Source organism: Anser cygnoides, chromosome Z (assembly GCF_040182565.1).
Source record: "Anser cygnoides isolate HZ-2024a breed goose chromosome Z, Taihu_goose_T2T_genome, whole genome shotgun sequence".
NCBI classification, from domain to species: Eukaryota; Metazoa; Chordata; class Aves; order Anseriformes; family Anatidae; genus Anser; species Anser cygnoides.
Window position 1 is genome coordinate 20,761,996 of NC_089912.1, and position 11,902 is coordinate 20,773,897.

At 37.0% G+C, this 11,902-nt stretch overlaps 1 long non-coding RNA gene across 3 annotated transcripts; it reads left to right on the forward strand.

The window, feature by feature from the left end:
* The first annotated feature begins 2,221 nt into the window (after positions 1-2,221).
* LOC136789101 (uncharacterized) lies at positions 2,222-4,980 on the forward strand. Of its 3 annotated transcripts, XR_010827904.1 has the most exons (4): positions 2,222-2,473; positions 2,730-2,876; positions 3,449-3,500; positions 4,888-4,980. It is a non-coding gene; the product is annotated as an uncharacterized lncRNA (long non-coding RNA). The 3 variants fall into 3 exon arrangements; XR_010827905.1 differs by lacking the exon at positions 2,222-2,473 and having other exon boundaries at positions 2,697-2,876; positions 3,359-3,500; XR_010827903.1 differs by lacking the exon at positions 2,222-2,473 and having other exon boundaries at positions 2,697-2,876.
* Positions 4,981-11,902: the final 6,922 nt, after the last annotated feature.

The following is an 11,902-nucleotide window of genomic DNA, read 5'->3' on the forward strand; positions in this document are numbered from 1 at the left end:
TAACTATTTTCAGAATCGTGATGTCACAAGTAGGTCAGGGTTCAGGGTTTCAGAAGTAGAAGAAACCAAAACCCATAGCTTGTAGGAAAAAAACTCCACAAATGTAATAAAGGTCAAATAATGCAAATTACATGAATATCGATCATAACTTCACAAAGATTTAATTGACCATTGTGGCACAAAATGTCACTACACTGTCGCCCAATAAAATTCCTGTGACTGATTGGAAAAGAAGCTCATTTTTATCTCCTGTCATGGACTATTAAAGCATTATGATAGGCCATGTAAGTAATAAAGTGACTGTTCGGCTTTATCAATATTGACAGCTAACCCCAGAATACATTTACTTCCATGATAACTAGATGTTCTCATTACTTTGTTGTTTATACATTTTTTTTAACTTAATCAGCTGTCCTTGAGCTCTCCTTATTAAGGTCCCACCTCTGCAAAATATCAAATATATTACAGTATGTATTGCCAGTATATAGCAAAAGTTTGCAGTGTTATGCCTCATTTAAACAGAAAGTTTTAATATCCTTCGGTATCCACTAGAGTTTTTTTATAGAGCTCCTTAACTACAATTTTTTTGCTCTGTCCTCTCCCATATTCAGCCTGCTGTTGTTTGCTTTTAAGTTCCTCAAAATTCAGGGCTTTTTTGTTTCTCTTACTAGATGTTGGTCTTCTATAACAATTGCACAGCCACTTGTCTAGGTTATAATTACCTTTGCTTGTCTGTTTAGAAAGTCATGGTCAGAATCATCTTTCACTCTTACAAATCATAACATTTTTATTTTGCTATCTGTTTTTGGCTTATTATCTCTTGTGGTACAATTTCTGACTTCTCAGAAGCCTCTGTCATCCACCTTTCTTTCCTTGTTTGCTTTTCCTCAATAACCTCACTATTTTACCAATTATCCAGTGTATCATTTTTTTGTTGCTTTCCCCTTCATGTTTTAAAACATATGTCTCCAACACCAGTCCTAATACATGGAAAATTGCCACCTCAGACAAATACTTGTAATAGTACATATATGATCAATAATCATCATTGCATGAAAACTGGCCATTAAGACCATTATGAATATTTGAAATGTGCAAACCTGTTCTTCACGAACCTAGAATAGCCAGCCTGTTCTCCTGTGCTTTGGAAATTGACTGCACATTCTCCTGTTCCTCATTGCTGTTCCAGGCTATGGAGCTATTTCTGTGCCCCGTTTAAATTGCAAATTCCTTACAATGAGAAACGCACACTTTTCTCATATTGATAAACCACAGCATCATTTATAGAAGTTCTACACAGATATGTGGATTAGGATTATTTAACACTCACTATAACGTCCTTTTCTGGCTTTAATCATCATTTTGTTCTACACTAGACTACAGATATCCAAGGATTAAGGTGTTTTCAAACCTACTTTTTCTAGCTGGAGCATGGCAACTACTGCTTGGCTTGAATCAGTACAGTTTCACAAAATTTGGATTTGTCCTCTAATGTTTTGCATAATCTTTTATATAGGATGAAAAATAGCCAGGTGTAAAAGTTATTCTGTCTTATTATTTCCTATTCGATATTTTTGCCATGACACATTCATCTTCTACTATTACATCATACTCTACCAGCATAAAGGATTAATCTTGTATCTGCAAAATATGTATTTTTTTCAGAATAGATTAATCTAATATGTATGTGCATTTACTGACATTTATGCCACTCTATTTAACTGTACTTCCTTTATTACCTATGCTTTATTACCCCTGAAGCCAGTATGGTTTAGTCATGTCTTTCCCCAGGGGAAAATTATATATAATACTGCAACGATTTTTTTACTATCCCCTTCAATTTAATTTAGATTTCACCTTGAATTCTTAATAACTTCTTCCATTTACTCATTTGCAATTAAATAAAGGCACAAAAATTCATTGGAAATGTCATATAATTTTTTGACATCTTTTTTCTTTTATACTTTTCTCTACTTCATTTGTTTTACTTATTTATTTATTTTGCTTTGAAGATGTTTTATATTTTATTCTTCAAGGCTCTGTTTAGCCCCCGGCCGCTCTGCCGGTCAGCCCGTAGGGTGCCCTGCTCCCGGACGGGGAGTACGCCGTGCGCCGGACGTCTCGGCGCGGTTTACCAGCGGCCCCGGCCAAGCGCGGGCGTCCCCTACCACCTCCCGGCCCCCTGTGTTAAACATCCCGTTTGGGCTCGGCTGCAGGAGGTCGTTGTCTGCTCCCGCGGGGAGCGGCTGGGAGCGGAGGCTCCTCCGACGAAAAGAAATAAACAAACAGTTATAAAGCAGGTCTGTTTATTCGGCGCTGCGCACACGCGCCGGCCGCAAGAGGGATAGCTCCACCTAACTTGCACACCAACGGTTGCTGGCAGCGTGCTTCTGTCAGTGGGACAAATCCACCTTCATTTCATTTCCCCCGTAAGTCTCTTGCATGGTCATCAGGTCTCCGAAGAATCAGTCAGGTAGGTTCCCGTCTCTATTCGTATGGGTACTGGAGTCCTTGGGTGGTCGTCTGTCGAAGGGCAGAAGTCTTCCTCGCTGCTAATCTTCTGGCCTTTCCTGTCTTTGACAGACTTCATCGGTCAAGCCAGTTCTTGCTGGTTCCGTTATCTATGCATACAGTCTTTTACTCCCTTGTCTTTGGGTCGTTAACCTACAATTGTGCTAGCTCAGACCTAAGAATCACCATCCTTTATCTTGTTCCCTGTCTCCCTGCAGAGCTCACTCTAACATCCCTGCTGGAAGGAGAACGCTTTCTTACCTGAGAGGACTACTGTGCGCGGCTGTCCTGTGTCTCCATTGATCAGACTCACAGGAAAGTGAACCAAATGAGGATGAAACAGCTTTACCTCTGGACGCATCATAGTATGTGTTGAAATGGGACCTGTAAGAACAAAGTGCATTCTCCAGTGAGTCCTTTCCCATTAATTTCCTTAGTCACTGGGAAACTCTTACAGAAAATTCAGGCAAACAATTTCCCTTCATGGAAACCTCATTTCATCTGTAAAACGAAGCATTTATCCGGGGATATTCGGTTTTTCCACATGGTATAAGCCTTCCTGCTCTCACTGCCCTCGGTTTTTCTTTTCTTCCTAAAGTTCATTTCTCTGGCAAAGCAATGCAATCCTTGAATTAAGACACCTGTGAAAAACTTAAGAAACTTCCTGGTCAATACCTTTCTTCAGACAGCATCAATGATATCACAACAACCCAGACTTATTTAACTTTTTCTTTAAAATATCTACCACAGATTCTGTATCATTTTCATGCAGACCAATCCCCAGCTTGATCATCTAAATTGAATTTGTTGCATATTAAACAGATTTTTTTTATTATTTTTATTACAGCAGATGAAAAAACGCTCACTCTAAATCTTGCTGGCTTTCCATCGCATCAGATTGACCGAGACACCCTGATTCCTTATTTGTTTTCTGCAGAATTCTCCTGTCTCTTTTGGTTCAAGTTCAACTGGTAAAAAGCTTTTCACTGGTTAGTACACTTAGCTGGTATACATTTTTGTTGCTTAAGATAACTGTTTACATATTTTTCAATGGAATGTTGTCGTGATCTATTTTGTAAAGTCTAGCAAACAGACCCCACCCCAAAAAAAAAAAAAAAGAAAAAGAAAAAGAAAAAGAAAAAGAAAAAGAAGAAAAAGAAAAAGAAAAAGAAAAAGAAAAAGAAAAAGAAAAAGAAAAAGAAAAAGAAAAAGAAAAAGAAAAAGAAAAAGAAAAAGAAAAAGAAAAAGAAAAAGAAAAAGAAAAAGAAAAAGAAAAAGAAAAAGAAAAAGAAAAAGAAAAAGAAAAAAGATGCTTAGTCTTTTAAAATAAAATACTTATTCATTTGGCTGGATGGAGGAAGTTACATTCTATCCATGTAGACTGTACTCAGTAAAAGTTTATGTAAAATTCTGCTGACAAATGGCAGAATCCAGCTTGACTGCTCTAGGAGAAACCCAGTTTATTTGGCTGCAGCTCTTCTTAGAACACTAAAGGCTGCATCTCTATTAGATGCTGGGATGGAGCAAGAATGTAGTTTTGCAATAAAACTCCAGTAATCACATTTACTCCATCCAGTTGTAGTTTCAGAGAGGATTAGTGGTACTTGAATGAATGTTCTCTCTAAAGAAACAGAAATTAAAGATCTGTTTCAGGTGCGAGATCAATGTATTGCAACCCCTAAAGGGGATATATAAAAACCCAAACTAATCACGGATAGGTTTGAGTGAAATTTTGCAGGCATTTTTGTCCAATGGCTCCAATTGAATCTAGTCCAAAGCTCCTAGATGCTGGAACCACATGATGAATATGTAAGGCCTTTAGCCTTAGCTGCTTTGATCTACTGATCTTCTCCAATTGGACTATATTGCTTGTTGCTATACCTCCAAGGGAACAGAACACAGTTTGGATAAATTCACAATCTAGAAGGAGCTCCGGCAGAAACATAGGTCTTCCTTGCTACCATCCTCATAGAAGGTGCAGCAGCCACAGGGCCACTTCATTCATTCACTCACAGAGCACCAATAACAAATACTCATTGTTGTAATATTCATTTGGTGCAAAACTACATTATTGCTCCATCCCCACATCTAATAAAGATGCAGCCTTTGATGAATAGACTTTCTTTAGTGTTCTAATAAAAGTCATTGCTTATTAAGTTTAACTGCTTTTACAAAGAATACTAATCTGAGGTCTGTACAATTTGCAGCACAGTGGTTGACCCAGATATCCTCAAGGGTCTGTCTGGAACGGTACTAGCTGTAAATAGTTTTGTTTCAGATGTATTTCAGCTATGCCCATTGCCTAGCACGGAAGCAGCAGAAAATGCCTATTTACTGTTCTAGATGTCCAATACTCCATTTTAATTCTTCTTGAAGCTAGGGGTCCCAGCAATCCAGACCAGATGCCCAGCCTCCCAATCTAATGCACGAGCAGAGGGGCTCTCTGAAACACCAGCATAGACCAGGTAAGAAATACCTTGAAAGCAGCCCTGTGGAGAAGGACTTGGGGGTACTGGTTGATGAGAAGCTCAACATGAGCCAGCACTATGTGCTTGCAACCCAGAAATCCAACTGTATCCTGGGCTGCATCAAAAGCAGCGTGGCCAGCAGGGTGAGGGAGGTGATTCTCCCCCTCTACTCTGCCCTCAAGAGTCCAGGGTATGGAGTACCACAAGAGAGACCTGGACCTGCGGCTTGTCCAGAGCCGAGCCACAAAAATGATCAGAGGTATGGAGTACTTCTCCTATGAAGAGAGGCTGAGGATAGACTTAGGTAAGGAAGAATTTTTTCCTTTGGGGGTGAGGTGACACTGGAAGAGGTTGTCCAAAGAAGCTGTGAATGCCCCATTCCTTGAAGTTTTCAAGCCTAGAATGGATGGAGCTTTGAGCAACCTGGTCTGGTGGGAGGTGTTTCTGCCCATGGCAGGGGGGTTGAAACTTGATGATCTTTAAGATTTCTTCCATGCTAAACTGTTCTATGATTGGAGCGTAGGGGAGTGTAGGGGCAATGCTTCCCACTTACTTAAGTATGTTCCCTTTGTCGCATGTTCAGAGTTTAGTAATTCAGAGGAGTCTGAATGGATTTATTTTTGAATTCAACAGCTAGAAGTAAAACATGCAATTACTAAGATACTACAATTATGCTAAAAAATTTACACTTTTCTTAGAAATTTTATGTACATGGATGGAACAATAGATAGATATGTCAGCAGAGAAGTTTAATTTTCCAGTTGCCATTAGATCATCAGCTATTTTTAAAATAGAGTCTCACAGCAAGTAATGGCAATGGTAATTAGCCAAAATTGACAATATATTCATTGTGACGTATTAAGACAGGGAAGAATTTGTATCACATCTCTACTTTAACACTTCAACATATTGTAATAAATTAGCCTTACAGCCTCAAAATGATATCCAAGTTTCCTCTCTTTTTTTGGCTGTAGCTGTGTTATCTTTTCTAGTGTATTACCATGAGTATTTTTATACTAACATTTTAAAGAAGTCTCTTTAAAAACTATGATTTATATCTCCTAATTATCTTGATGACTTTATCCCAGAGCTACATAGAAAAGTTTTTGCTAAAGCAGGAAATGCTGCAACATAATTCCCCATTTACCTTGAAATACAAGAAATCTTTGACACTACAGAAGTGCTCATTCTAAGTGTTAGTGTTTTGATGTTTCATTTGTTTGAGATTTGTAAAGTTCTGATCTTTTTTTATGTTGTTATTACTGCATTTTGGTTCATCTACAAGAGTTAGCAGAAGAGTTTAGGGGGATGTTAAAACTAATGCCACACCTTATGATCTCTGCTTACTTCAAGCTATTGACACATCAGAACCACTAAATTCCTGCCTAAGCCTTACACTATTGCCTCATGGATTAGATGATTTTTGACATGCAAACCAGCACAGACAATCAGCCAAATTGTAACTACATGCAAGTATTACCTTTCACTAAAAGACTTCAGATTGGTTTCTAAAGAAAAATCTTCATTTCTAATTTGGATCATTATATACCATGGGAAAAGAGAGTGAAAATTGTTCTTTCCTTCAAAAGTAGGCACAACCCCTGCCAATGTAAATACTGTGGAAGTCTTCAAAGTGTCCTAAGAGCTATTGTCATACAAGCAATAGTTCAGTGTCCTCAGCTGAACTGGAAGCTCTGCAACACAAACAATTTGTAATCAAGTGTATAAGGAAGTTAATAAGGCAAACAAGTCTTCTGTTTTATAAAACTTAGCCCCCATAAAGCATGGATATATCTTTGTTCTGTGACAAATTATAGAATCATAGAATCATGGAAAGATCTGGATTGGAAGAGTCCTTAAAGACCATCTAGTTTTACAACTCAACAGCTTTTCATGAAAATTTCCATTTTAAAATCTTGATAGATTTTAAAAAGTTATAATTCATAGCTATAGGGTATAGCATGTTAGATTAAGAGTTTCTCTTGGGTGTATGCAAGGGTCTGGTCCAATTAAAAGAGAATTGCTTCGGTGTTACATTATGTGCTCATTAAATGCACGGGAACATAAATGGAGGGTAATCTGCCACTCATTTGTCTTAATAATAAATCACAAACTTCAAGTACTCTGAATACAAGGACTGCATTTGGCTAGCATCAGCGATACGTTTTCAGGCAGGCTGCTCAAGTCTGTTAGTTCATTTCCTTTCAGAAATAGTAAAGAAGCTCTTACAGTGGCCTTCAGGAAGGCAAGGAGAAATTCTAGGTGATACTGCTAAAAGTTTCTATAGCTCTACCTCATGAGTCAGCTTTGCAACACAAATCTTGGTTTAAAATCACATTCTTGTCCCTGTCATACAAAACCCTGAAGTAGAAAAAGTCACCATTCATGTTTCAGATCTTGTGCAATAATCCTGTATTTCCATTGATATGACTGGCACCATCTGAAAAGCTGTCATACAGCAGCCTGAAAATGATGATAGAGTCTCTGAAGACACCACTAATCTGCACTAGGGATAAAATTCTGAATTTCAAGACACTAAGTCTGATAACGTTACACTTAGAGCACTGAGCGAGGAACTTCTGCATATATAACAATAGCTTCAATGGCACATGCTACTGAATTAGTATCAGTGGTATTGTAGGTCCCCGACTTTGATCATATCATATTTTCACAAGAGCTACTATAACCTGAATTATTGAAGCAAGCTCTCTTTAATAGTCTTTTTACTCATCCTTTACTTTATCCTCCCAGTGTTTTTTGTTAAGGCAAAGAGGTCAACAGATTCCAGTCTTTTCTCAGTTCCTTGATACCTTTAGGATGTTTTCCACACCTGAAAACAATGATGATAATAGCTGCCTAACAGCCACAAAGATTACTTGTGAGTAGTTTCCATGTTGAACCACGGTGCAAATACAACATTGTTATGAGCAAAGTGCACTCTTGTATCAGTGTCAGCCTATTAAATGTCAGATTTCCACAGTCAGAGTGCTTTTTCTTGGCAGCTCATGAGTGACCTGTCAATGTTCTCTAGGGAAATTTTAGCTTCCCATAATTCTAAGAGATATTTTCACTCTTTTAGAAAAACATCTAATACAATTTAATACTCTTACACAACTTATTTGTAAAATCCATTGGGAATTTTCTGATAATAATTTTCTGGTTTTGTTTTGTTTGTTTTTGTTGTTGTTGCTTTTTTTTTTTTTTTTTTTTTTTAAAGAAAATCCAGAGACACATTAGTTTCCATAAATCTGCTTTAAGGAACATCATGCTCCACTGGATGCTTGATGACATGGGAAATGGGTGGTAATGCAAGTTCTTGTCAGTGAAAGCTGGACCAGCTCTAGCAGAATGACAGAGCATGATAGCCGGTCCTCACAATTCTGTGGAGCATCCTGCATCTGAGGTAAGAGATCCCAAAAGAGAGATTAGTATCCACAAAGTCCAGGCAATTTATTGTGCTGTGAAGAATGACTTTGTCCAGACAAACAGACTGGCAGATCTATTTGCAGACCACAATCTCTAAAACCTCTTTGGGAAGCTGAGAATGATCTATCAGGCTTTTTTTTGCTGCCTTTCTTCAGTCATAAGGTTTTGCTAGAGCTTTAACTGAGTGCAAAAATGTAGAATAAAGGTGAGAGCATGCTCAGGTGTCTGGTTGTATAAAAAGAAAACACTGTAGAACAGTGTTGCCTGACCATATCTTAAAGGAACCAGAAACTTCTTTTCACTTCTTGCTTTTTGCAGCTCTGTTTTACGATGAGGCCCAGATTGGGCAAGGAAATCGGGGAGTACAGAAAGCTGAAATACAAAGCAGGTGTTGGGAAAACGTGCAGAAACAATAGTCAATGTTCCAAGTGCTATTTGTTTCAGCACCCTGAATACCCCAAGAGCGTCATGAATATGTATTAATAACTAAGAACCTATCAGTATGGTGGTGGAAACTAACAGCACATCAGGTTTTTTAACTAACCTTAGAGAATAAAAAGTACTAAAACAGTACTCCATATATAAATAATTATTTATGATCTAATTAATTTATAATTTATCTAATTAAGTTCTAACCTACCACACTTTTGGAAGTTACCAGGCAGCAAATTCATAGGCAAACACATAACTGAAATGAAAGCTAGCAATGGAAGTGATGCACCATAATTAGTGCAATGCAGCTTCATCAGCAAGCACTTCTGCGGCCAACCAGTTTTCAGTACCTGCAAACAAAAAAATGTTAAATCACCAGTCACCATGAAGACTTTTCTGAACTGATCGTCCTATTTTTTTTCGAAGGGTACAGTGTAGACAGACACAAGTAAGCATATTTATGCACCACCTTTATCTCTACAGGCCAACTAACTGTCCTTTCTTGTCAGAAGAACATAGGGGAATCTCCAGTGAGGATCTCAGAGTATGTACAGCAAGGTAGTTTTTCTATGACAACATTACACTTTGTGCTTCATACGGTGGGCAGGGAACATGACCCATGGGATACTTGTTCCCTCATTTTCTTTCCTTTCAAGCAGTCTATATCATATCATGTTGCATCTAAGTGATTACATGTGGTTGGTTAGGTTGTCTAAATGCTTTTCAAAAGCACTTTGTTCATTTATATTTTTCTGAAGGGAATGCCACCTAAGTTGAATTACTGCTTGCAAAGACGTCAAAACGAACAACTGCAGAAAACACATTTCTTTTGTTGGTTGAGCTACATCTGCTTATATATGCGACTACTTCATGTATAGATTTGTATAAGTTTGTGTATATATGTTTATATATAGATTTGTATATTTTGGCTGAGCAGTATCTGTGAGCATCTCTCACTACTTCACATATTACATATCTTGAATTTTGCTGCCTGTTCTGCAGTAGCAAAGAAGCATTTTCTAAAAGAGTTTAAATATTTGAGAAATTCTTAAACTCTATCCACTAACTTCAGCTGCTGTAATCTGATGTTACAGTTTTGCTTTCAGCTACTGCCCATCATATTCTTTGCTATGAGCCATATTGGCAACGACCATTTGTAATGACAGCTTTCTTACAGCAGGAGTGCTACAATAATCATCTTGGTATCAATACAGTGAATCAACTGTAGTATTATTGTTCCTGTAACTCTGTTCCTCATATTTCTTGTTCTGCTAATGTCTAGAGATAGCAGATGTTAGCTGGTCTTCTCATATAAACCTGAATGACAGTAGCTTGTGGGTGGAAGGAACAATTTTATGTATTTAAGGAAATTCAAAGTTCTAACTGTGATATATTTTACGTAGAAAGAGGGGAATATTAAAGTAACCTTTAGACAAAACTTGGTGTACTTTTTAGAAGAAAGTTTTATACACCAGCACAGGATTTAAGGCTGTACACATAAAAATGATTTCCAGAAATATACTAAGCTACAAGGTCTTGATAAATGAAAGTCTTGCACCTAAGTCCCTCACTATCCATAAAAATTGTGAACTGCATCCTTAACATCAAGATATTATCTAAGCATTACATCATTTATATATATTATACATTTGTATTATGTATACTTGTATATATGTATGTTATATGTAAATATATATTCTAAATAAACCAAAACTTAAATTTTGGAAGAACAGATAAACTTGTCATACCAGACAGCATATATGGGTTAATTTTAAAAACAGCAAAAACACCGCAACCAATTTATCATAGCTTTAAATAACAACAAGGATTTTGTAACTTGATTCATCTTTCCAAAAAAAGAATTATTGACAGATTTTTAATATAGTCAGATATTTTCTAGGTCTCAGATATTAAATACAGATAAGAGAAAACAACTCCAGAGAATTTAAATCAGATTATGATATACAAAGTATTACAGCATATGGTGTCTTGAAAGAGGGAACTGTTATGACCTGAACATGTTTGCATCTTGCCTTCACTGTCAAGATTCCCCTTGAAGATTTAAAAATAAATAATTCTCTTAAACAGTGTGAACTTTCAGAGAAACAGTGTGAACTTTTAGAAAGCTGTCCCTTCCAGCACTGCTGAAGAACTCCAGCAATATTTTTAACTTTCTTCGTTATAAATAAAGAATAAAAGGATTTCAGTATTAGCATATCAGAAGATAGGGCACACATAAACACATGAAAGTCTCCTTAAATCAGTGAATACTCCCTTCCCAAAGCTGCTTCTAAGTCTTTGTGGTAGAAGACAGGCTATTACTTTGTTAGTGGGCAAAATTTGTAACACCAGCTGTAATACATGATTAGATTTGACTCTTGAGTGATGTCTGAAGGCATTGCTCGGTGATATTAAAGGATGGAAAATTTATCTTTCTCTGTCTCTTTCTGTATAATTGGTAGTTGCATAACATACCAGTATCAACTTTAAATTTTTACTCTTCCTGTAAAAGAAAGAAAACATATACTGTTCTGATAAATGTAGTATGCCCCATGACCTGTACCATACGGCTATTTTCACAGGCTACTATTGCTATGGTGTAGAATTATCAAACTCCAGACACACGACGTAAGACCTGCTTACAGTACTCAGTGAGCACTTTCATGGATTTCTATTCATAAAGCAGATGGAATTTGGACAATATTACTTTGAAATTATTATAAACTACTTTCTCTCTGCTGACTCAAGCAGACTGAAAATCCATTTGATCAATGTAACACTACAAATATGCCACAAAATGCATGTGAACATGCACATAATTGAATTTTGGTGTTTTCTAGACCTCCTACTGATAATAGTCAATAACAAACTCTGTAGGATTTCTTCATTTAAAAGGATTATTCTAATTGCGAATTGGGCTTTTGAGTCATATAAAACAAGATTTTGCAAGATTCTTTCTTTTTTTAAGGTTTCAAAACATTACAGAAAACACTAACTGCTGTTGCCAGTACAATCACTCCTCAATTAAAGAAGCATTTATTGCCTCTGAACTGATGAATGTAATA